This window comes from Oryctolagus cuniculus, chromosome 6 (genome assembly GCF_964237555.1).
Source record: "Oryctolagus cuniculus chromosome 6, mOryCun1.1, whole genome shotgun sequence".
Classification (NCBI taxonomy): Eukaryota; Metazoa; Chordata; class Mammalia; order Lagomorpha; family Leporidae; genus Oryctolagus; species Oryctolagus cuniculus.
The window spans coordinates 127,432,747-127,455,828 of record NC_091437.1 but is presented as its reverse complement, the minus strand read 5'-3'; the positions used below and the strand labels follow the sequence as shown (position 1 = coordinate 127,455,828).

At 50.8% G+C, this 23,082-nt stretch overlaps 1 protein-coding gene across 2 annotated transcripts in view; it reads left to right on the top strand.

Moving 5' to 3' along the window:
• The first annotated feature begins 443 nt into the window (after nt 1-443).
• Nucleotides 444-23,082, top strand: part of NCALD (neurocalcin delta) — a 432,942-nt gene continuing 410,303 nt past the window's right edge. For both annotated transcript variants that reach the window (XM_008255798.4, XM_070075374.1), the window contains exon 1: nt 444-582. The gene's annotated coding sequence lies outside the window, so the exon portion shown is untranslated. The remainder of the gene's footprint in view (nt 583-23,082) is intronic.

Here is a 23,082-nt window from a genome sequence, read left to right as displayed (position 1 = left end):
GGGAGCGGACCCCTCGGACGGGTGGTGAAACACTGGTTAGAGCAGAGCAGCCCCCTTCTAGCTTGCGGGCTTGGTGGTGCAGGGGACGGTGCGGAAGAGGCTTTTGCGTTGTGTTCCAAGATCACCTAGAACTTCACCGCGGGGTGTCAAGCCCCCTCCCCCCCAGTTTCCGAAGCTCCGAAGGGGATGCTCTAGGTTGACCGCCCCACGACCCCAGCAGGCAAGCCGATGGCACCCTTGGAAAGCACCGCTGCAGCCTGACCAAAAGCCTGGGCGGTGGGCTGCGATCAGGCGGCACATGCAGCATAAGCCGGTGGCTGCACCGTGGCACAGTGGGGAGTCCACGGCACCTGCGATCCCCGCGTCTCGGCTTGGCACCCCCTTGCAGCCCGGGGCGTGCCTCCTGCAGAGCCTCAGTGGGGAGGGGACGGCGGCGGACAGGAGGGAGGTGGCGAGCCGAGCTGGGGCTGGGGGCGCGGCTGGCGGCCGCGCTGTCCAGGGGGAGGCGGGCGGAGGGAAGGCGCTGCCGCTGCGGCCGCCGCCTCGCCCGCGGCGACACAGACGCCGGGAGCGGCGGACGCGGTGAGTCGCAGGGCTTCCCTCCGCCGCTCGGGAGCCCGAGCCGAGTCGGAGCTGCGGCCGGGGCGGGGGCACCGGGGGCGGCGGCGCGGGGAGCCGCTGCTGGGGTGGGATCCGCGCGCGCTCCCCGCGGGCGCAGGGGTGGGCGCTGGGAGCGCGCGGAGCTGGGAGCCCTCCCGGGTGCAGCTCACCCTGGCGAGTCCCGTGTCTGTCTGCTCACCCTCGAGTGCCTGGGAGGGAAAGCATAGCGCAACCAGAGCACCGGCCGCGGCACGGGCAGAGCAACTTTGCCGGGGCTCGCGGGGCAGGCGGGGCGGGGGCGCGTGGGGTCGGAAGGGGGCGTCGGTGAGCCCGGTGGTCCGCGGCCCTCCGAAGCATCCCTTCCGTGCGGCTGATGGGGGGTGTTGAGGGTCGTGGGCAGCCGCTGGATTCCGGGCTCGGCCCCGGGAAGCCGCGGGACGCAGGCGCGAGGGGTGGGCGTGTGGGGAGGGGGCTTTGGGAGCGGCCGACAGGCGCTGGCTGAACCCGGTGAAGGCAAAGATCTGCATTCGGGACTTGGGACCGGAAAGACCTGCGTCGGTGGCCCGGGGGGGCCTCGGCGAGGGTGTGCCGGCGAGATGTGTCGGAGTGTTTTGCAGTGCATACCGATGTATTTTTAGCTCCGAGAGAAGCAGGATGTGCAAAGTGGGTTGTATCCGCGCGGGAGGGGCAGGAGGTCTCCCTGCGCGCAGGAAATCGCACACAAGTTTCTTGCTGCCCGATGCCTGCTGGAACTTGGCGGCCGCCTGCGGGCCTCCGGGGCCGGCTCGGGGTCTTCCTGCGGGTGGGTGGGGAGTCCGCGGCCACGCGCGCGGCTGTCAGCCGCAGACGGAAGCGCGCGCTCCGATCGGTGCGGTGGCGGGCGAGTCTTGGCCGTCTGAGACGGACACCACGCGGGCTTGCTTTTAGGTTTTCCCAGTTCGGACTCATTGGAAAAATAACAGACCCAAGCCCCTGAGTTAGCGAGAGCGGGGCTCGCCGGCAGGGATGGTTCCGACCTCTCCGGCGCTCACCGGCCAGGCCCCCGGAGGGTTTCCCTCCGATGGGAAGGTGCCTGTGTTTTTATGGCGCGGGGCAGAGATGCCAGGACTACCAAGGGGGAGGGGAGGGGGCCGAGGACGGATGTGGGGAGGAGCCGCAGAGGAGGCGGCCCAGGAAACTGAAACGCAGGTGTTCAGGTACCCAAGCCAGGGCCCTGGACGTTCCTTGGAGGCTCCCCTGTGAGCCGCTCTGTGAAGACCTCTTGTCCATGCCCGTGGGGAGAGTCGCTAGGGTGGCCGCTGGGGATGTGGGCGCTGCTTGCGGGGAGCTGCCAGACCCCCTGGTGCTTCCTTCCTGACCCTCTTTTGTCTCCTGCTCTGTGGCGGGAGGTCCTGGAGAGGTGCCCGCCCCGCATCTCTGCCGCCCCAGGGGGTTGTGAGGATTAAACGAGTTAATACACCCGAAAGCACCAAACCTCATGCGCTGTCTTTAGAAGGTGCTGCCGCGGTGCCAGCGAGCGAGCCTTTCTTCTTACTATTTCCATTTTTACTTATCTGAAAGGCAGCGAGACAGGAACAAAGAGAGATCTTCTCTGTCAGCTGATTCCCTCCCCAAATGTCTGCAACAGCCAGGGCTGGGGTCAGGCTGCAGCCAGAAGCCCAGAACTCCATCTGGGTCAACCACATGGACAGCAGGAGATCAAGTACTGGAGGCACCGCCCGCTGCCTCCCAGGGCTCGCATTAGCAGGAAGCTGGAGTCAGAACCCGAGCTAGGGCTCAAAGGCAGACACTCCACGTGGGACGCATGCGTCTTAACACTGCACCAGATGCCTGCTCTCTTGATTGTTATCTTTGCTGCTGTCCTGTGTTCCTGTCCGGCCAGTTCCTGCTGTCAGCGGGCTGGTTCCTAGCCTCATCATCGCCTGCATTGCTGCCACTGCCTTCAACAGGCCTCGTGGCTCCCACGTCCTGGCCCCATCTATTGCATGACACTTGTTCTGAAAGCAAAATCCAGGCCTATCATGGCGCCTGGTTTCCTTTCCAGGTTTTTGGTGCCGATCCCGGGCTCGCCTCCTCCTCGGCCTCGCCTCCCGTTTCTCCCCACGGGGAGCCTCCTGCTCAAGCTGCAGACTCTCAGAACCTGTCGTCTCTTGGGCATCTCAGTTGCAGCAATGTCACCTTCCAGCAGATCCCCGGGCTTGCTCCTCCCCAGCCAGCTGAGTTGTCCCCAACCTCACATAGCCATGGTGTTTCACGCACAGCTCCCTGCATTGCCATCTGTCAATCGTCCAACCTGCATGTGCTTTGAGTGACGGCTTCTGTTGTGGGTAAATGTTTGTTGAGTGAATAAGTGATTATCAGTCAGAGTGTTCCATCGTTTTCACTAAAGCCAGAATCAAACATGAAGAATAATAGAGCAGGCAGTAAAGGAGGCGAGAAATACTCAGGGCTCAAGGGTTGGCCCGAAGAAATGAGGCTCCTCTCTTGGAGCTAATTCCGGGGTGGCCCTTTAACCGTGCGGGGCAGACTAAAACAATGGAGAATGTAGTGACTGGCACCTGCCTCTTTCCTTCCTTCCCTCATAAAAAGGCAGTGCAGCTTGGCTGGGGGCCGGGGGTGGAGCTGCAGCCCTTGAAGGGGTTTGTGCGGTGAACTTGGTGTGGAAGCGCTGGGCAAGGTCACAACACCCACAGGGCAAGTCACAGCAACACCCACAGGCTCCATAGCTCTTCCTTGGCTTGTCGCTTCCCCGAGCGTAGCTCTCAGCCGTGTCGCCAGGACAGCGAGCCTCTGTGGTCAGTGCTCCCCTGCTTCTTTTCAGGTCTTGGTGTGTGTTCCGCGGGTGCTTCTCTGGCCCGGGTGGTGTTTCCAAGCCGCTCCATGCCTGGGCTCCCAGGTGCTCTGCAGAGAGGATGAGAGGGTGCCCGGCACCCCCAGACAGCCCCAGGGTCTGGTTTCAAGCCTCTAGAGCAGGTTGTTTTGTTTTATTTTTGTTTAAAACATCTTTAAAGGGTTGTAAACAAAACACAAAGGAGAGTGAGTGATAGGAAATACGCCCATTGAACTACCTAATTCTTCGTGGAAAAACTGCTAACTGCTGTGCCGGAGCACAGATTGGTTTCATTTTGCTTGTCCTATCTGATTGATTGGTAGTGACTGCCTGGAAAGCTGGGTTGAATAGGAATCCAAGGCTGGGTTCAGACTCAAGGAAAGAGTGCTGTGATCAATTAGTGATGTCTGTCAAGGTATGGGATTAAGACGTGCTGGCAGATGGATTTTGTCCTCACCATTCCTCTTCTGGATGGAAATGAAATGAAGACAGAAACCGGGGACAGAGCCCAGGAGTTAAAAGTGTCTGGAAGGAGGTGGGAAATTTCTACCACCACACAATATGCAAGGACTACTGTTAATTTAGTAATTGCCAGCTAATGAGTATATAGTTTGTGCCCTAGCTTACATGGGGTGCCTCATTTAATCTTTGCAACAACTGTTTAGGAGACTCTTATTTTAATTAAGGCTCAGTTCTCTTACAAATGTCAGCATCTCCCAAACAGAAACTGTTTTAGCAAAAAAAAAAAAAAAAAAAGAATATTGTTTTTGCTCCAACTCCTTTTGCTCCAACTCCTTAATCCAGAGGATGGCACTTCTGGTATGGCTTACTCCAAGGTCCAGACGTTGTTAGGGGGACCTGATTTCTCCCTCCCTCCCTTTTTTTTTTTTCTTGGTTTGCTTTCTTGGAATTGGCACCAGTTTTAGACTCCCTGGTGCTGTGGGACGGCTGGACCTTACATAGTCTGGGGATTTAAATCCTGGTTAGTCTTGAAGCCAGCATTGCATGTGGTGACTTGGTTTCTTCCTGTGGCCGTGTGCCTCCTGTTACAAGGCCCAGGCTTGGTCACGTCTTTCAGCCCTGAGCCATCCGCTGAGGAGGAGGAGCAGAGCGTCTCTGTAGCAGCAATGGTTGCACTGTCGCCGGGAGGTGGGCCTCTCGGTTCCAGCTTGCAAAACAGCAGATGTTCACTGTGGGGCTGTGAGCTCTCCCACCTCACAGATAAGCACTCTGTAACTTGCCCAAGGTCGCCTGGCCAGTACACAGTGGAGTTCTGATTTGAAATCCACAATTTCTGCACTCTGCAGGCAGAATTACCTGTGAACACAATGTTTAAAGGGAGTTTAGTGTGAAGCTTTATTATATTTCTGAAAATGTAACTCAGCAACTTCAAGAAATGTTAGAGAAAAGGGGACGTAAGACATATCTGGTTGAATTTTGGGGTCAATTTCTATAAGCTCAACATTCTATTAGGTTCTAGGGATACAGGCTGAGCAAGATCTCACCCCTGTCTTTCAGGAATCAATACAGTGAGCAGATTGGCTAGAATGTGCAGTATGTGGGGGAAGTGCAGGAGCTGAGACAGTAACTTTCCATTTTATTCACAGATGTAACCCTAGTACAGGTTATTCTTGAATATATTAAAAATGTGGTTGAGTATGTACAACATAAAATATACCATTTGAGTCATTTTTAAGTATAGTTTTGTGGTGTTAAGTACGTTCACATTATTATTTTTTTATTTTTATTTTTATTTTTTTGACAGGCAGAGTGGACAGTGAGAGAGAGAGAGAGAGAGAAAGGTCTTCCTTTGCCGTTGGTTCACCCTCCAATGGCCGCCGCGGCCAGCGCGCTGTGGCCAGCGCACTGCGCTGATCCGATGGCAGGAGCCAGGTGCTTCTCCTGGTCTCCCATGGGGTGCAGGGCCCAAGTACTTGGGCCATCCTCCACTGCACTCCCTGGCCACAGCAGAGAGCTGGCCTGGAAGAGGGGCAACCGGGACAGAATCTGGCGCCCCGACCAGGACTAGAACCCGGTGTGCCGGTGCCGCAAGGTGGAGGATTAGCCTCATGAGCCGCAGCGCCGGCCTGTTCACATTATTTTACAACCATAATCACTCTATTAGTCGGCTTTATGTCCCTGTAACTAGAATACCTGCTTACAAAGGAAGGGTGTTTATTTCAGTTCACAGTTTTGGAGGTTCACAGGCCAAGATTGATGGTCCCCTTGGTCTGGTGTCTGATGGTGGAATGTGTGCAGAGGAAGGATCCCACAGCAAGTCAGGAAGCGGAGAGAGAGCAGCTGGATCCAACTCAGATGTCACAACCTACCCTTCCTCAAGAACTACCTGCCTTCCCAGGGCAGCCTGCCCCCAGCCAGATGACACCACGACTTCCCACTGGGCCTTAATCAATTCTCCTCCCTCAGTCCACCACCCATTAACATTAATCCATTAAGCATTAACAGGAGACCTTGTGGGCCAAGCCTTCTACATGGGGTCTTATGGGAGTTTAACCCAAAGTAATACCCAAACTATAACAACCATCATCTGGCATCAGGATTTTTCTTTCTTCCCAGATGAAACTCCATACCCATTAAGCACTACCCTTCTTCCTTGTCTCCCAGTCTCTGGAAACCACCATTTTACCTTCTGAGTTTATGGATTTCACTACTTTAGGTACCTCATGTAGGTGGAATCTTAAAGCGTTTATCTTTGTAGTACTGGCTTGTTTCACTTAGCGCAGTGCCTTCAAGGTTCATCCATGTGTGGCATGTGTCAGAATCTCCTCCCTTGTTTTTGGCTCTGTAATATCTGCTGTCTGTAGGCACCGTGCTTGTTTATCCATTCACCTGTTGATGGATACTTGGGCTGCTCCCCTCTTGGTTATTGAGACTATGCTGTGGACAGGTGCACGTCCAGGTTCCGGCTTTCCATTTATTTGGGTACAGACCCAGAAGTGGAATTTCTGGATCACGTGGTGATTCTAGGTCTAACTTTTTGAGGCACTACCATGCTGGTTTTCACAGTGGCACCACGGCCCAGCAACAATGAACAAGACTTCCAGTTTCTCTACCTCCTATTGAACCGACACTTGTTATTTTCTTTTTTAGTGGCTAAACTGTTAAATATATTCTTGGAGGTAGGTTGACACTGAATTCTGGGGGAGAGTGGTAGAGGTTAGATTTCATTCTGGGTCTTAGGGAGCCCCTGAATATTGGTGGCACATGACAACAACATGATCAGAAATAACATTAGAGAAGGGGGAGGTGAGAGAGGGAGCAGAGGCGTTGCAGGGTTATTTTAATTCTCCAGATGAAAGAGAATCTAGTAGTTTTCCCACATCCATGTGCTTATCACCACATTTAGTGATGTTGAACTTGGGAAGAAAAGGGAGCATGCTGGTGAGTTGTCAGGTGGCTGAGGATTCCCTGGACAGTTGACTGCTATTAAGAATGCCAATGCCAGCAAATGCCTGAGGGCATCCAGCGTCTCAGCGCGGTTAACACTGACAAACCCTATGAAGGACTTATTCTCTAGGGTGAAATGAGGCAGGGGACACACTTGGATGAAACTACAGAGCTGAATGCAGAGGGGATGTGCAAGGCCACTGGCAGGTTCAGGGAGACCGGAAGGACCAGCCGTGCATGGATGGCTCTAACACCCTGCTCTGAGAAGGTGGTGCCAGGGAGCAGTTTCTGGAACGTTCTGGGGGAGGGAAGTGCAGGGGAGGGTGGCCGGAAGGAGCTGTGGGCTCCAGTAGAGGAATAAATCTGCCAAACTGTGGCCTGGGAGGGAGGCATCCAGGTGAATAAGTCCCCAGCTATGCCTATTTTCAACCCTTCATGAATTGCTGCTAGTGCCTCTGAGTCGGCCAAACTGACCTGAAGCCAGAGGTAAGGAAGCTTGTTGGGGGGCCGACGCTGTGGCGCAGTAGGTTAATCCTCCGCCTGCGGCACCGGCATTCCATATGGACGCCAGTTCTAGTCCCAGCTGCCCCTCTTCCAGTCCAGCTCTCTGCTATGGCCTGGAATAGCAGTGGAGGATGGCCCAAGTCCTTGGGCCCCTGCACCCACATGGGAGACCAGGAAGAAGCTCCTGGTTCCTGGCTTCGGATCGGTACAGCTCTGGCTGTTGAGGCCATCTGGGGGGTTAACCAACGGAAGGAAGACCTTTCTCTCTGTCTCTTCCTCTCACTGTCTGTAACTCTAACAAATAAAATTAAAAAAAAAAAAGAAAGCTTGTTGGTATGGGGGCTACCCCGTGGTCCACAGAAGGGAGGAGGGAGCAACCGAGGAGGCAGGGGCAAGCAGAGAGTATCCAGAGTGAGGGAGCGTCATGATTATACCCATTTTACAGATTTACAAACCAAGGTGGTGTGGGTCAATCCCTCCACTGGACTTCTTTTTCTTTTTACACTAACGAGGAGTTTTATTTTGGGTAAAAATTATAATAAGTAAAACCTAAATGTTTAAAGGCATAGAACTACCAATGTTTATTAACTTACTCCAAATTATGTCAGAATGATGCTTCTAACTGTTCTTCATTCTTTGGTCTTTTTTTTAAAGAACTTTTTAAAAAAGATTTTTTATTTTATTTGAAAGAGTTACAGAGAGAGGTAGAGGGAGAGGTCCTCCATCCACTGGTTCACTCCCCAAAAGGGCCACAATGATCAGAACTAGACCAATCTGAAGCCAGGAATCAGGGGCTTTTTCTGGATCTCCCACGTAGGTGCAGGGGCCCAAACACTTGAGCCATCTTCTACTGCTTTCCCAGGTGCATTAGCAAGGAGCTGGATCGGAAGTGGAGCAGCCAGGACTTGAACCAGCGCCCTTATGGGATGGCAGTGTTGCAGGCCAGGGCTTTAACCCACTGCGCCACAGCACCGGCCCCTCGCTCTTTCTCTGAACATATGTATTAGGTTCCTCCTGTAAGTGTTGAAAGATGATTGGTGATCATCCAGGAACTGTGAGGCTTTGCGTGCTCTACTCTGGGCAGACTGCGCTGTTTCTCCAGTGCAGTCAGCAAGGCCAACAACCTCCCAGGGAGCCTGCGTCTTGGAAGAGCTGTCTCCTCTCCTGGCCTCATGCTGTGTGTCCTCCCTTTTGTCCTAGTGTCTTGAGATTCTCAGGAGATGCCACCCACATGAGATGTACAGGGCTGCTGCCTGCACAACACACATACTGGTTTGTAGTACAATTTCTTTTTTTTAAAGATTTATTTATGGCCAGCGCCGCGGCTCTCTAGGCTAATCCTCTGCCTGTGGCGCCGGCACCCCAGGTTCCAGTCCCGGTTGGGGCGCTGGATTCTGTCCCGGTTGCTCCTCTTCCAGTCCAGCTCTCTGCTGTGGCCCGGGAGTGCAGTGTAGGATGGCCCACATGGGAGACCAGGAGGAAGCACCTGGCTCCTGGCTTCGGATCAGCGCAGCGCGCTGGCTGCAACACGCCGGCTGTAGCGGCCACTTGGAGGGTGAACCAATGGAAAAAGGAAGACCTTTCTCTCTATCTCTCTCTCTCGCTGTCTAACTCTGCCTGTCAAAAAAAAAAAAAAGAAAATAAAAAGATTTATTTATGTATTTGAAAGGCAAAATGAGAGAAAGAGAGAGAGGGAGCGAGGGAGAGAGAGCGAGAGCTTTAATCTGCTGGTGTACTCCACAAGTAGCCCCAACAGCCAGGAATGGGTCAGGCCAAAGTCAGGATCCTGGAATGGTCTCCCATATGGGTGGCAGGGGCCCAAGCACTTGGGCCATCTTCTGCCTTCCCAGGCACATTAACAGGGAGCGGGACCAGAAGCGGAAAAGCACTCGAATTGGTGCTCTGGCATGGGATGCCAGTACCACAAGCGGCAGCTTACCCACCATGCCGTCCTCCTGTACATGCACTACAAGGGTTGGTTTACAACTGCATCACCTCCCACGTGGTAATGCTAGTGCTATGAGATAGTAATGGGTTGCACAGACGCTGTGACCTTGAGCTGCGTTGAAAGGACATTGTTCAGAAGGGGCAGTTCGTTCCCCATGGGCCGCACTGGCCGTGGGGGAGGGCGGAGCTGGAGGGACGGCAGTAGGCAGTGGGCAGTGGGCAGCATAGTGCGGTCAGGGCTGACCCTTCCCTGAGGCATGGCTGCGGGGACTGCCTAGGCTCTGTGATGCCCCACCCTGGGGATAAGAGGCGAAGGAGGCCGGCCGTGACAATGGGATGGGCTGCGTAGACAGGGATGGGCTGCATGGACAGGCATCACCTGTTCCAGTCCTGGGGGTGGTATAGCTAGGGCTGCAGGGCAGAGACAGGCTCAGGGCTTACATCCGTTGCCTGTGGCCAGATTATCACAGTGGAAATGCATTCTCTCAGGGTGTTAGAGGCCAGAGGCCCCGGATGGCGGAGGTGCTGGCTGGAGGCTGGAGGGGAGAGTTCCTTCCTCACCTGTTATGCCTGTTCCTGGGGTTGGGGTTGCAGTACTCCAGGCTCTGCCCTGATCCCATGGCCTCCTTTCTTCCCCGTGCATCTTGGAGAAGGCCCTTTGTCACTAGACATGACGCTCAGACACATCTCCCTGAATGATCTCATTGCAAGACCCTGCATCACCTCTGCAAAGACCCCTTTTCCAAATCAGGTCGCTTTCTCAGGTTCTGAAGGTTGAGGCTTAGACAGGCTTTGGGGGAGCCACCATTGCACCTGCTCCAGGGTCCAGGTGGGTACACATAACTCTTTATTCTCTGATTCAGATTTGATTTGCCACCTGGATTACGCTTTCCTTGACACTATAGGGGTTGTATAAATAAAATGATTTGCTCTTTTGATGTTTTCTTCTAATTGTAAGCAGCAAAGCAAACAGAGCACTTAAAATCTACCGTCCTTTATTTTTTGCGGTGATGGGGTGAGTACAGGAATGTATGGCAAGACAGTGTGGCCCCTGCTTCGGGGGAAACGTTTCTGTGCATGGCTTTGCCCTGGGAGAAAGGGCAGTCCCTGGCCTGCTTGGCTTCTCACCTGGGACTTCCCCAAGTGCTTTCTGAAATACAGTTTCTCAGAGGAGGGCTGTGGGTGTCGCAGTCTCTCAGGAAAGGGAAGCAGAAGCAGCAGCAGCGTACACTCCAGTTTCTCAGCTCTCAGAAAGAGCGGCTTAGACACACTGTCTGGGAATGCCGCTGGCCTGCCAGTCAGTGTTCTCAATGCTGAGTCCCACAGTGGGCGCACACGGCAAGCTGAGGGCGTGGCTTTTGCAATTACCTGGCTAACTGGGCGACGCCAGCCCATCCAATGGGGCGCATCAGGAAAGTCCATTCTAGGGCGTCCATTACGCTCTTTGGTCATCTGTGCCGATGGCATTAACTGGGGACGAGCCCAAGTCCGGTGGCGCTGCACTGTGCAAGTTTAAGTGACGTCTGAGTCTCTCTGGGGGCAGCTGATTGTGGTTTCTCAGCCATCCAAAGATAGGAAGGAAAGAAAAATGGTGAAAACAGCTCCTGTCTGTTACGTATTCTGCTGTCTCATTGTTCCCCTGGTTAGTATCAGGTTTGCATCTTTTTGCTTTGAGTCGTGGATCTGGAATGCTATGACACACACAGAATTTCATCTGTACCAGCTGGACCAAGGGGTTTGTCTTGCAGAGAACCAGCTTCATGCTTTGTGGGACTCATTGCAAAATGAAAACGTTGTTAAAAAAACCGTTAAGAATGTCAAGGCGGTCATGGCAGGGTGTTTAACCAAGGATGGGCCCTTCTGAGCCTGGGGCTTGTGTGGCTGAGCAGGTCTTGTGTCCACAAAGCTGTGCGGGCTTCCGGTAACATGCTGAGGGTGACGACCTTTTGCTTAGCTGGCACCTGCCAGAGAGGAACCAGGCCAGTTTATCCTGCCTCGATTGGAGCAAGGACACCAAGTGGGCTGGGTGTCTCATGCTTGTCCCTCCAAATTCCCGCTGCTTCCCTCTCCACCTGCCTCTGTGCACCCAGAGCCGGTCTTGGCCATCAGCGGCCTTGACCTCAGTGGGCATCCTTGTTAGGTATCAGGGGGAGGAGGCCAAGCGAGGGTGTTTATTTCCCCTGTTCCCTGTGCGGGGCTACACACTGCAGAGGGATGCTGTCACAGCTCCTGCTGGATGTCCTGTCCAAGCAGCCAGCCCCTGCCCGCTTGTGCCTTCAGGCTGAGAGGTGGTGATGGCTTCCTGCTCTCGCTAGCCTTGGGATCCCGCTCTGAGTTCACTGCTTTCCTGATTCGCTGCGACTTTCTTCTCAATAGCCTCTTTCAAATGCTCGAGAGGCAGTCGTTTGGATTCCAGGGGTGGCACTGGGCAAATCCTCTCATCTGTAAAATGGCCATGATGATGGCTCTATACTTCTTGGGTTGTTTTGGGCTTGGAGTGAGATCACGGGGGCACGATGCTTGGTATAGTGCCTGGTATACAGTAAGTGCTCAAAAGGCACAGTTGCTTGCTCGCTTTGTCTCTGGTCTGAACTAAGTCACTTACCGCCTAGGCTGCACCAATGATGATTAATTTCTCAGAGTTTCACTGTTGTTTCAGATGTTATTTCTGTCTTCTTAACTAGAGTATTCTATCTTATCAACATTTTCACTAATCTAAGTTCCCAACCTAGTCAACAGCACATCATAAATGACCAAGAAATATTTCTTGCCTAAATACACAGAGACTGTATAATTTATCATTCACACCAGGACATTTTGAAAGGGGAGTGCTTTCTGGAAATGACGTCGGAACAGCAGGCACAGACCCCAGCTGTCCTAGATTACCCAGGCAAACAGGGGTAGGGACTCACCCTATGTAAGTGAAGTTTAAGGTAGTTCTCTAAAAATGTTTTAAAAATGTGTTGGCCTACTACATTTTGTGTTAATCTGCCTTGGACATATGAGATAGAAACATGAGATTGGAAAGACGTAGAAAAAGTACAATTCAGGGCCAGCGCCATGGCTCACTTGGTTAATCCTCCACCTGCAGCGCCGGCATCCCATATGGGTGCCGGGTTCTAGTCCCAGTTGCTCCTCTTCCAGCTCTCTGCTGTGGCCCGGGAAGGCAGTGGAGGATGGCCCAAGTGCTTGGGCCCTGAACCCGCATGGGAAACTGGGAGGAAGCTCCTGGCTCCTGTCTTTGGATCGGCGTAGCTCCGGCCATAGTGGCCATTTGGGGAGTGAACCAACAGAGGGAAGATCTTTCTCTCTGTCTCTCTCTCTCTCACTGTCTAACTCTACCTGTCAAACAAATAAAAAAAAAAAAGAAAGAAAGAAAGAAAAAGTACAATTTAACGCTCCTGATAGATTGTCGGCCTGGATTTCAGGCCGTGGGTCAGGGCCTCTCCCACGGATAGAGACCTACTTCTACCTGATGAGCCTGCTTCACACTTGGGACCTATTTTCCAAACTTCCTTTGGCACCTACTTTCTCTTTGCCTCTCCGGTCTCCTAATGATGTTTCCTTGCTAGAGTGATCCTTTATGTACAGTAGATGGCAAAAATAGATTTATATGCATATATTTTTCTGAATGTCCTTGTCTTTGTATTTTTGGTTGCCTGGGTGACACTTCTGAGATACATGCTAATCTGCTATTATGAAAGCCATCGTAAGATGGAAGCTATTTTTAGTCCCTTCTATACCTTTCTTTTTCTCCACCAGACCATTTCATTTTATTTTTTTCTGTTCCTGTTATCTGAAGGCCATGTATAGCTTCCTTCCTGTAGTTCTAATATGGAACTGGTTGATTTTTTTTGAACATTACTATAGCAGTTCAGTACCTTCTTCATTCAGAATTGCTACATGTGCATTCAGAGTCTATTTATTTGGTTAGTGAATATCAGCACCCCCCCCCCCCACCTTCCACCCCTGCATAGGATGGCCAAACCAAGCTTAGGCGAGAGATATTCATGGTCTATAAAAGAGAAAAAGAATGCTAGTCAGACTATGGTTCTGGAGTGGAAAGAGTGTGTTCCCCATGCGGGGCTGGATTAACTGGTGTGATTTTCTTCTTGTCATTGATTAGGTACGAATCTTCAGGTGAACATGGGCCAATGCAAGTGCCTGCCTCGTGGGGTTACTGCGGGGTTGAGAGGGTTAACCCGGAAGGCGCAGAGTGCAGAGTCTCCTCCACAGAGACACTGCTGCTGTTCTTTCGCATGGAAGGAGCAGGTGCTCCCTCCTCGCAGGCCATCCTCACACGGGATATTGCAAATGCTTCCATTTACCAAGGAGATCAGTCAGGAGGCTTGCTGCTCTCTTATTAAAATGCTTTTGCTTTTATAACTAGTTCATGATTTTTTTCACAATGGTGAATACCTTTGGATGTATTTATGGTAGTATGGAAATTCAAAATCTTAGTGACCTTCACACTTTTAGAGCATAACTAGTGTTCTCACCTGTAATTCAAATGTTTAAAGGCAACCAGAGAGATGTGGGGTATTTTCTCTCATTTTTTTTATTGTTAAGATTTTTATAAAAATTTAGGTTTCATTTATGTGTGATAGATATCTTCTAGTGTTCTTTCCATAAGAGATTTGGAATGTTTGTTTGACCATTGAATATGCTTGATGGAGAAATTTGTATCCTAATTCAGTAGTAGGCAGAGGGCGTGATAGTGTGGGCATGGATCTGAGATGATTAACTCGTGTAATGTGGCCAGTGTGAAAGGATTGTTGGGTTTTACGTGCAGTCCCTTGGAATTCCTTGATGTTGTGGGGTCGCCCTGGCTGGGGTTCCTTTGGCTCTGTCTGTTTTGCAGTTGTCATTCTGCATTGCTGCATCGTTGCCCTAGAGTTTGTCTTACTGCCCTTGAGAGTAGGGGAAGGAGGGAGGAGGCAACACAGACATGCACGTGCACACACATCTGTTTAGCACAGCACACACAGCTGTTTAGCACGCACACATACGTCTGTTTAGCACATGCACACACATGGCTGTTTAGACATGCGAGCTACCCTTCCTGATGGATGCTTCAGATCGAAGCTCTTTGGAGAAGTGTTGGAAGTGGAGGATGGGCACGGGGGAAGACTCTAATGTTGCGTTCTCAGCACTTCACCCTTTAGAAGACAAGGTGACCACTTCCATGTGGGCCAAAGCACAGGCGGAGGGAATCAGAAGTCAGCTCTGGTCTCTGGAGTTTCTTGGGAAAGCAGCAGGAAGACATTTAAAGAACACGCTCCCCATGCCTCAGTTGCTGTTCCCACCATACTGTACCCTTCAAATTATAAAAGTAAGGTATTAATGCTGAAACAAAGACTGTATAATGTAGAAAATTAGAAAGAAGAAAAAATATCCCCCATAATCCAGATTGGCAAAGGCAGAGTCAGTATTTTTTAAATGGTTGTTAGAGATTTTTTTCTTAGTTACAGTTGTATTTGTTTATATTTTTATGTATTTTAAAGGATTTACTTATTTATTTATTTGAAAGGCAGAGCTAAAGAGAGAGAGAGAGAGAGAGAGAGAGGGAGAGAGAGAGGTCTTCCATTTACCAGATGGCTAAAATGGCCAGGGCTTGGCCAAGCTGAAACCAGGAGCCAGGTATTTCTTCCAGGTTTTCCATGTGGGTGTCAGGGGACCAAGCACTTGGGCCATCTTCTGCTGCTTTCCCAGGCCATTAGCAGGGAGCTGGATTGGAAGTGGGGCAGCTGGGACAAAAACTGGTGCCCACATGGGATGCTAGCGTTACAGGGAGCAGTAGCGGCTTAACCTGCTGTGCCCTGTATTTATTTATTTTTATTATATTATATTACATTATACTATATTATATTATATTATATTTTTAAAGATTTATTTATTTATTTGAAAGGCAAAGTTACAGATAGGCAGAGCCAGAGAGAGAGAGAGAGAGAGAGAGATCTTCCATCCACTGGTTTACTCCCTAAATGGCCTCAAAGGCCAGAGCTGCACTGATCTGAAGCCAGGAGCCAGGAGCTTCTTCCAGGTCTCCCGTGTGGGTGCAGGGACCCAAGCACTTGGGCCATCTTCTACTTTTCCAGGCCATAGTAGAGAGCTGGATGGGAAGTGGAACAGCTGGGACTCGAACCAGTGCCCATATGGGATGCCGGCACTGCAGGTGGCGGCTTTACCCACTATGCCACAGCACTAGCCCCCCCATATTTATTTTTAAATTATTTTTTTCATTTAGCTGTATGTTGCAGGCATTTTATATGTAATCTTTGTAGATAATCATTTATTGTGTATACAATGTCCCACTGAATGGCTGTGCCTCAGTTATTCCATTTTTGGTCATTTGGTCAATATTTTAAATATTGAAAATTTAAATTTAAATTTAAAATAACTTTTTGTGCTACTACCATTTTTTAATAGTAACTTTTTGTTTATTTAAGATCCTATGCTAGGATATATTCCATTGGATTTAATAGGTTGGAGGTTTGAGCCTTTACAAAAAAAAATCTTAACACATTTTGCCAATTGGCTTTCCAGACAGATCAGGGCAACTCATGTTGTGTGACTGTGTTGGTGTCCTCTTTCCCCTGGCCCTGGCTTTCCCCACCGTGAAATGTTCTCCCTAATTTGGCCCCCAGGAGAACTTGCACTTGTGTGGTGTTGAAGACTCGGCAGGCTGAACATTTCTTTGCCGTGTGAGTGCGTGGAGTTGTACTCTTCCTCCCCGCTTCCAGTCATGTGTTCTCTACTGGTAGATGGTTTCCACACAAGTTAGAAGGAAAGTTCATCCCTTTCTCCAAGTGCTGAAAGTCATGTATGCTTGTGTTAGCAAGAGAAGCAGTTTAGGACACAGATCCACGAGGGCACGCAGCCTTGGCTCAGCCAGAATCAAGGCTCGGGGTGTGTCTCCCTGTTTGTGAGCGCAGATACAATTGGCCTTCTGTCTCTGGGTTTGCACCTGCAGATCCGCCCAAGAGCGGCAGAAAATGCTTGAGAAAAGCATTGCCTCTGGATGTGTGCAGACTTCCCCCTTGTCATTCCCTGGACCATACATGCTAACAACAATGTACAGTGTTCACATGGTGGTGGGCTTTCTAAGGAATACGGAAACGATTTGAGTATACCAGAGGATGTATATAGGTTATATGCAAATACTTGCCATTTTATATCAGGGACTGGAGCACTCAAGAATTTTAGCATCCTGGTGCTGGCGTGTGGCACAGGGGGTTAAGCCTCCACTTGCAATGCCAGCATCCCACATCAGAGCACTGGTTTGAGTCCCGGCTGCTCCGGTTCTAATCCAGCCCCCTGCTAATACGCCTGGGAAAGCAGCAGAAGATGGTTCAAGTACTTGAGTCCCGGCACCCATGTTGGAGATCTGGATGAAGTTCCTGGTTCCCGGGTTCAGCTTGGCCCAGCCCTAGTCGTTGTGGCTGTTTGGGGAGTGAACCAGTGGATGGAAGAGCTCTCTCTCTCTCTCTCCCCCCCTCCCTCCCTCTGTAACTCTGCCTTTCAAATCCACCTGGGTGGCAGGGGACCCAGCACTTGTGCCATCTTCTTGCTGCTTTCCTAGGCATAGTAGCAGGGGGCTGGATTGGAAGTGGAGCAGCCGGGGCTCAAACCTGTGCTCATATGGGATGCCGGCATCACAAGTGGAGGCTTCACCCACTGGGTCACCATGCTGGTCCCAAGAAAACAATCTGAGTATCCTAAAGGGGTTCTGGATACCAAGGGACAGCTGCATACCTCTTTAAAGATACAAAGACAGCATGGTTTTTGTTACCAATACAAAGTTGTAGTATGCATATTAGCCTGTAACATGCTTTGGTTTTAACATAGGATATATAACATGGGCAGAAGATCTTTAATAACATATAATAACACGTCTTGAGCACGTGTGCTGTGAACATCTCGGTGTATAATATTGCTCCTTTGACGGTTTCATATCACGGGCAGCTGTTCTCCTGTAATTCTCCACAGGTAGTACAGCGTGCTCTGCAGGGAGAGAGAGAGAGAGAGAGAGAGATCTTCCATCCAGTGGTTTACTCCCCAAATGGTCCCAATGACCAGGCTGGGCCATCCTCCACTGTCTTCCCAGGCAAATTAGCAGGGAGCTGGGTCAGAAGTGGAGCAGCCGGGACTTGAACCAGCCTCCACATCTAGCCCCCAGAGGGGCTTTTTCTAAGGAAAGAAAGACTTTGCATTTCCTGGACGTCAGTGGTTGCACCAAGAGTTGCCTGGCCTTCTTTGCCTGTAAGTGGACTGTCAGGATGCTGTGGGTGTGGACTCCATGGGGGCTTGGGTGCTTCTGCTGCGTTGCGGGGACGTGCTAGGGCCACCCCATGCGATCTATGGTAAAAGAGGAGGCCGGGCATATGGCACTGTTCCGCCGGGGTTAGTCCTGCTTTTCTGTTCTGGGCTTCTTCCTGATTGCCTCTTCCAGGGATAAGACCTTTATCTCTGAGCGTGCATTCAGGTTGGCTAGTTGGGTCCCCAGGTGGGGAGTCCCGGGGAAGTTGCCTAGAAGTGAAGAGAGAGGACTCTCTCTCCCAGGGAGCACTGTTACTATTATTTAACCCACAGTTGCTGTGCGCCTGCTCTGCCGGAAGTTGTATCCTGCGAGTGTTGCTGTAGTCACTTCCACTGACAGCCGCCCTGCCCTGGAGGTCAGGATCCCGCGTGTCCTGATCCCTGCGGTCGGGGGTGGGGGGTGGGGGGTGGGTGGGGCGCATGCTCTGTGCGGCAGGTCTTAGCGCAGGCACCGAGTGTGAAGTCTTCTTTAAAGAGTCCTGGGAGGTATCGGCAATGCCCGAGGCCCTGACCGATGCATATTTTATAAGCGGAGATGGGCTCGCTGGTCTCCCGGCGTCAGTGTCTTCTGTTTCTAAATAGCTACAGCCCCAGCTTGTCTGTGCATATTTGTGCTACTCATTTGGCCAACCGGGGTCTAAAAATAAACCTAGAAACTTTGGGAGTTTTTTTTTTTCTTCTTTTTTTTCCTTCTTCTTTCCCTTGGCGGACTGATGTGTTTTTGTGTATTCCAAGCTGCGCTGTGTAACTATTTACTTTTGCATTATGCATAGCACTTAGCAACGGGACAGTGGAAATGGGAGCCCAGAGCACAGGCTGTCCCCTGCCAGGGGGGAGGGGTGGCCGGCCGAGGCTTCCCTCCCCCACCTCAGCCCCTGGCCCAGGTCTGCCCTGCTTTCTGCCTTCTCTGCTGGTGACCCAGTAGGGACTAAGGAAGAGGGATGGGAAGGACCCTTCCTGCCCTCTCGCCAGGGCCAAGAGGGGGCCCTGGGGTGTCAGCCAGGGTGGGGGAGGGGGACGAGGACAGGCCTTGGCCACCGCGCGTGTCGTGGCTGAAGGACAGCCCTGTAAGGTCAGAGGCACCGAGGAGCTGTGTCTTGTTTGGAACTCTAAGTGCATTTGCAAACAGGACGCTCACGAATGGAGGTGGATTGTGCAGGACCCAGGACGGATCTCTGGGAACCCTCTAGGGTGGCGTCAGCCCGCACTTAGAGCGTCGCTATCAGGAGGCTGCCTTCTGGAATCGGAGCATTCCGGGCCGGGCAGAGTGCTCTGCTTGTCTGCCCAGTGACTGGCTGGGGAGCCCAGAACTGGCTCCTTTCCACGTGGGAATGTCCCTGGCCCCAGACTCCGCAGTGCGCCAAGTGTGTTCGGCCCTTCTTGCTGCCAATTTACTTTTGTTCTCTGATTTCTAGAGTAGCAATTGCATTAAAAAACAAAAAAACAAGTCACATCCTGATGTTCACCAGAGGAGGGAGGAAGGCCTGAGGAGTGTGGACTTAACCCCTTGGTTACCATTTTTTAGCAAAGAAAGCAAAATTAAATATCGGGGGCCATTGTGAAGGGCCTGGATTTTTTTTTTCTTTTAAGAAATCACACCTCTGTTCCTTTCTTAGGACCAGAATATACCTCATATTCTTGATGTGTTTTGGGGAAGAGATTTGGCAAATATTTCTGTGAAAAAAAATGCATACATAAACACAAATATTGTGGTGGAAATCTTTTTGAATAAAAAGGTTCTTTGAGGCCGACGCCACGGCTCACTAGGCTAATCCTCCGCCTGCGGCGCCTGCACCCCGGGTTCTAGTCCCGGTCAGGGCGCTGGTTCTGTCCCGGTTGCTCCTCTTCCAGTCCAGCTCTCTGCTGTGGCCCAGGAGGGCAGTGGAGGATGGCCCAAGTGCTTGGGCCCTGCACCTGCATGGGAGACCAGGAGGAAGCACCTAGCTCCTGGCTTTGGATTGGCGCAGTGCGCCGCGCTAGCCGTAGCGGCCATTTGGGGGGTGAACCAATGGCAAAAGGAAGACCTTTCTCTGTCTCTCTCTCACTGTCTAACTCTGCCTGTCCAAAAAAAAAAAAAAAAAAAAAAAAAGTTCTTTGAAAATTGATTTAGCATTCTGTAGTACAGTCAGGTGTGTGTGTGTGTGGTTTCTGCTGTTTTTTATTTTAAGGGCTGGACCACAGAGATCAGCCGTTCAGAATGACTAAACAGCTCTTCCTTGGAAGGGGCCGCAGTCTGCACAGTCGCTTGTGTAGTTTCCGCAGGCGTGGACCCACCAGTTAAAGAACAAGACCCTGCAGCCTCAAGGTGAATGTTTTTTCCAACCTCACAAGAGGTGAGCGCACTCAAAACAGGAAGCAATCATAGGCCAGCGGTTTGAGAAGTGAGAGCTGGCTTCTGGATCAGGCTGAACTGTTGTCTGCAGACCGAAAGACAAGACGGTCGCTAGCAACTCCGCTCACTGGCTCTCCAGCATCTGCATGTCCTGCAGGGCCCCTGTGCCTCTCCTCCCAGAACTAGGAGCTGCAGACACGGCCAGAGAGATGCAGTGCGGCTGAAGAGGAGCCTGAGCTGGTCGCTGTGATGGAGCCAGGGCGAAGGCTCGCCAGCTGCTGGGGCAGCCCTGGGGTGTGGGAGTCATCTGGCCCGAGGGACCATTGCAGGGTCCTCGGGGTGGGGTACAGAATGGGGGTGACACAGGAGCATGTCCACATATCTGAGACACCTGCCTGGGACACTCGTGGCGAGAAGGCTCTGCCCACATGGTAGCCCTTTCGTATGTGCTGTGAAAAATATATTGGTGTTGATGCGGAGCACTTAGTAAATTGTTGCTTTAGATGAGGCCTTCTCAGTGCTCCAAGGCTGTGGATGCTACTGAAATGAATGAGAGTTGAATGGCTCCCTGTAACCATGACTACTGCTAGCATTGATCAGGACATTGATTAGGACATTGATTAGGACAGCCTCAGACACTGTGCTGAGTATCTGATCTCACAGGATCTTCTCACCTGCCCCAGGAGGAAACACCTTATTATCCCCTTTCTGCCTGGGAGAAGCGGGCTCAGAGACTGCGCACTGAGGCGCGTGGGTGGTGACTGGGAGTCAGCACCCACCCTCCTGCTTTGCCTGCGGAGAGCGTTCCACGGCTGCGCCTCCAAGCGCCGCTGGGCTTCGTGGGTCCAAGAGAAAGCACTGGAAATTGAGCATTCTTTCTCGCAGGGCGTGTGGGCTCTGCTCAGTTAGCCTCTCTTTTTTCTCTCTTGTCTTCTTTATTTTACGTGTGGCTCTCGAATAGTTCACCAAACTCTCATGGTTGCAGCCTGAGTCTTTTTTTTTTTTTCCAAAGAAACCTTTTATTTAAAGAATACAAACTTCATGCATTTCACAAGTACAACTTTAGGAATATAGTGATTCTTCCCACCATACCTGCCCTCCCACCCACACTCCCACTCCTCCTGTTCTTTCCTCTCTCATTCCCAGTTCCATTCTCCCCTAAGATCCATTTTTAATTAACTTTATACACAGAAGACCAACTCTATACTAAGTAAAGATTTCAACAATTTGCATGAGAAAACAAAACCAAAATGTTCCTTTAATAGTTGAGACAAGGGCTGTTCAAAATCATTGCATCTCGAAGTTAATTTCACTTCTTTTTTTTTTTTAAGAAACAATTTTCAAGAAGCACCCAAGAATGATACATCTTTTGTGAGCACTTAGATATAACTTATGAGACATAAGAATATCCTCCACTTAATGCATTCAAAGAAAGTAAGTCTTTGAGAATGAGTTTTATCATTAATTAATGAAGCTCCTAAGAAAGCAAGCAATGGAGTCTTAGCATAACTAAGACTTATGAGACAGAAGACTATTCTCCACTTAATACGCTAAAATGAAATAAATCTTTGAGAACAGTTTTACTGTTAACTCTCATAATACAACTCATTGAGGACAGAGGTCCTGCATGGGAAGTTAGTGCGCAGGGACTCCTGTTGTTAATTTAACAATTGACACTCTTATGTATGATGTCAGTGATCACCCAAGGCTCTTGCCATGAGCTGCCAAGGTTATGGAAGCCTTTTGAATCTACAGTCTCCTTTAGTATTTAGACAAGGCCATAAGCACAGTGGAAGTTCCTCCCTTCAGAGAAAAGTACCTCCTTCTTTGATGGCCACTTCTTTCTGCTGGGGTCTCACCTCCCGCAGCCCTTCATGTAGGACATTTTTTTTGCCACAGTGTCTTGGCTTTCCATGCCTGAAATGGCAGCCTGAGTCTTCAATTGCCTTTAGTGTCTCCTGGCTCAAGTTCATAAGCAAGAGATTCCTATTGGTCCAGCTCATTGAGCCCAGGCCATGCAAGCTGCTGGAGCCTGGCCAGCAAAACCATTACCCGCTGCTGGGCTGACTCTTCATCCTGCGTGCTTTGGTGGTGTCATGTGCACAGGCCTCCCCAGCCCCGTGCCCCAAGCAGGAGGTTGTGGGTAAGGTAGTGCCAACTGGGAAGGGATATAGTTCACAGCTGGAGATGAGCATCTCAGGTACAAACTCCTTTTATACTTTGATAAACACTTTTGTTCTTTGGAAAGCCTCCAAAGAATCAGTATCAATGAGCCATAGCTAGAGTTATATAATATATATCTCAGAAACCTAATTCAAGGGGCTTAGGAAAAAAAAGTCAAATTCATTGGTTCGTGTTACCGTAAGTGCAAAGGCTTGGCTGGATCTGGATTCTGTCTTTATCATCAGAGATCTGGCTCTTGTATTGGCTCTGCATTCCTCTGGCTTGGTTTCCTCCTCAGGCAGGTCTTCTCTTCATGATACCAAGACATCACTGGAAGTCTCAGGTCTATCTGTTCACTGAGCCTCCCCAGCAGAGGGCTTCTCTTTCCCTCATAGTTGCAGCAAAATCCCCAGGCTTAATTCTCATTGCCCTGAATGAGTTGCATGCCTGCCTGTCAACCAAGCATGGTGGCCAGTGCGATTAGTCAGGTCTGGGTCATTGCCCATCCCTTGGGAGAGGTTAAAGTCTCTCCCCTCCCTCCATTAAATCTCATGGACTGGGAATGGGGGAATGTTGTCTCTTCTGTTATTACCAGAAGAAATGGGACGGGATGTTGTTCAGGCAAAACCAACTCATAGCTCTCCTGAGTGCTTTCAAGTTTATTACCAAAAATACCTGGACATCTGAAATTAAGATGTTGAGGCTTAGTAAAAGCAGACTGGGCCACAGCTGCCCTCTTTGTGTGTGATAAATCCAGAGGCCTAGGAAACCCAAAGTGCTGAGACAGGGCTAGATCTTCCATGTCTTTTAAGTCACAATCCTGAAAGGTGATGTTTTTAAAATTTGCATCTTTTTGAGAAAGGCAGTTACAAGTTGGTTTGGGCTTCAATTTTTGATACAGTAGGAGGATAAGACTTGAAGGGCTCTTATTAGGTGCCCTCTATTTGAAGTCTAAGCTGTTCTGGCATCAAAATGACCT